Source organism: Benincasa hispida, chromosome 1 (genome assembly GCF_009727055.1).
Source record: "Benincasa hispida cultivar B227 chromosome 1, ASM972705v1, whole genome shotgun sequence".
Lineage (NCBI taxonomy): Eukaryota > Viridiplantae > Streptophyta > Magnoliopsida > Cucurbitales > Cucurbitaceae > Benincasa > Benincasa hispida.
Window position 1 is genome coordinate 19,365,477 of NC_052349.1, and position 2,388 is coordinate 19,367,864.

General features: G+C 41.3%; 1 non-coding gene across 1 annotated transcript; it reads left to right on the forward strand.

Annotated features, from left to right (window-relative positions):
• Nucleotides 1-1,126: 1,126 nt before the first annotated feature.
• LOC120070459 lies at nt 1,127-1,233 on the forward strand. Its single transcript, XR_005479954.1, has one exon. It is a non-coding gene; the product is annotated as a small nucleolar RNA R71 (small nucleolar RNA).
• The last annotated feature ends 1,155 nt before the right edge of the window (nt 1,234-2,388 follow it).

Below are 2,388 nucleotides of genomic sequence, written 5' to 3' on the forward strand. Positions count from 1 at the left end.
ACCTTTCATTCCTTATAGATCCACTTACACCCAATAAGTCTTACCTCATCAGGTGGATCAACAAGCTCTTAGACGTTATTGAAGTACATAAACTCCATTTCGTAGTTCATGGCCTTAACCCATTCATCTTTGTCAATATCCTCTGTTGCTTTCTTAAAAGACAACAGATCCTCGACCCCATCATTTTTAATGATGTTTTGGGCTTTAGTCAAACCCATGTAGCAATCTAATGGGTTCATAACCCTCTCACTACGTCGAGGCAGCCTCAACTCTTGAGCTGGTTGACTAGACGTTTCGACCTCAACAACTTTTGTTGATCTGTCAGCCTATTCAACGACTCTTCTTGAACCCTCAACAGTCTCAGACTCACTTGAGATCTCACGTAAAACGAGCTTACTTTGTGGCTTATGATCCCTCATGTGGTCTTCTTCTAAGAAGATAGCAGTTGTAGAAACAAACATTTTATTCTCACTTGGATCATAGAAATATCCACCTTTCATTTCCTTGAGGTAGCCTACAAAGAGGCAAACCTTCGAACACAGTTTCAACTTCTTTGGGTTAGTCGCGAGCTGCTGGCTTGGTTATGCGTTGGACCGTTGGTTTGCAGGAAAACATCCAGGTGGCCATTCTTTTTGCGCCACTGGTTGAAAGCTTTGTTGTTGATTTTTCCATGCGAAATTTGGGTGGTTTCTCCATCCAGGGTTGTACGTATCGAAATAGGGATTATTCTTTATGAAGCATACTGACTGCAGATTTTCTGGGCATTCTTCCATCGGATAGGTGTCTCCACAAATGACACAACTTGCGATCGTTTGAGCAATTGCATTGACCTGCCCCTTTTTCGCTCTCGTGTTATTAATTGCGATGCCTTGTATCAAACTCATCATCGCAATCATTTGATTCTAAGGGGATACGATGGCCCCGTTGTTCATGTCACTATCTTTAATTCTTAATCTTTGATCGCTTTCTCAACAATCCTCGTGATTTTTGGAAATGTGATCGAGTATATTTTTGGCCTCTTCATATGTTTTGTCAAACAGACCACCAGCTACTGCCGCATTGACGGCGGTCTGCGAAGCAGGGGTCAGCCCTTGATAAAAAAATCTCCATCTGCAAGCAGTCTGATAAGGTGTTATGTGGACAGTCTTTTACCAGCCTCTTGAACCTCACCCAAGCATCTCTGAGCGATTCGTCAGTTTCTTGTTCAAAATTAGTTATTAGTTTCCTTCTCCTAGCATTCTCGGTTGATGGGAAATATTTCTTCATGAACTTTTCCATGACTTGTTCCCATAAAGTTATCTCTCCCGATTTGAGAGAATATGCCCACTTTCGTGCCTGATCACATAAAGAAAATGGGAACAAAGTTAGTCAAACTTCTTCGGTAGAGATATTTAGGAACACAAAAGTGTTGCAGATTTCTATGAAGCTCTGGAGGTGAGCATGTGGGTCCTCGCCACATCTTCCTCCAAACTGTCCTGCAGTCTGAATCATCTGCAGCATCACCGGTTTCATTTCGAATCGGAATCCATCAAGGGCAGGCCTCATGATTCTTGGAGAGAAATCATAGAGGTTTGGCGATGCATATTCCCGAATGGGCCTATTACGGTCGTTTGCCAATAGGATTGGATATTCCATAATATTTTTTGTTTGGTGCTCTGTTTCCAGGCTGCTCTGCCATATCGTCTTTATCTGGTTGTTGTTGTTGGCGGTTGTCTCTCAATCATTGTCAGAACGTCCTCTCAATCTCCGGGTCGTAATTCGCCAGAGATTGAGAGCTACAAAGAAATCAGAAAAATTACCGTTAGCACACTGAATTTCCGAAGTCCCCAGCAACGGTGCCAAAAACTTGATGCGTTATTTTATGAGATGAAATAATGGAATGAAATGCGGCGATGGAAATGCATTGAGCAACAAGTTTTCTCATGGAATCCAATTATAAATCCCACTGAGTTTCTTGGTAAGTCCAAGGTCGAACTCAGGGACTAGGGAAAACGGTATGCGGTGATAATTTTCAAGAAGACTTTATGGTAACCAAATAATCAAATAGTTGTTTTGGGTTGTTTTTTGCGGTATAAAATAAATGTATACGGCGGAGGAACGAATGTATAAGCTCCAAGGCTTCCTTGGCTCTCTAACCTTTTCTAGTAAAAGGTCGTTTGGTCATCTTGCCTTCGAGGCATGATTTATATACCGGCAAGAAGTTTTCTTTTAAATTCTTTAGAAGTCCACTTTTCACCAAGTTCTCAATCCTATTGAGTTTGATGTGACCTAACCTCAAATGCCAAAGATGGGCATTTTCCTTAGGAGAAACTGTAACACCCTGCACATTTTAATTTCAGTAACATTATTATTTGGAAATTCAATAATTGCTTAGTCAGAGGGCATTTT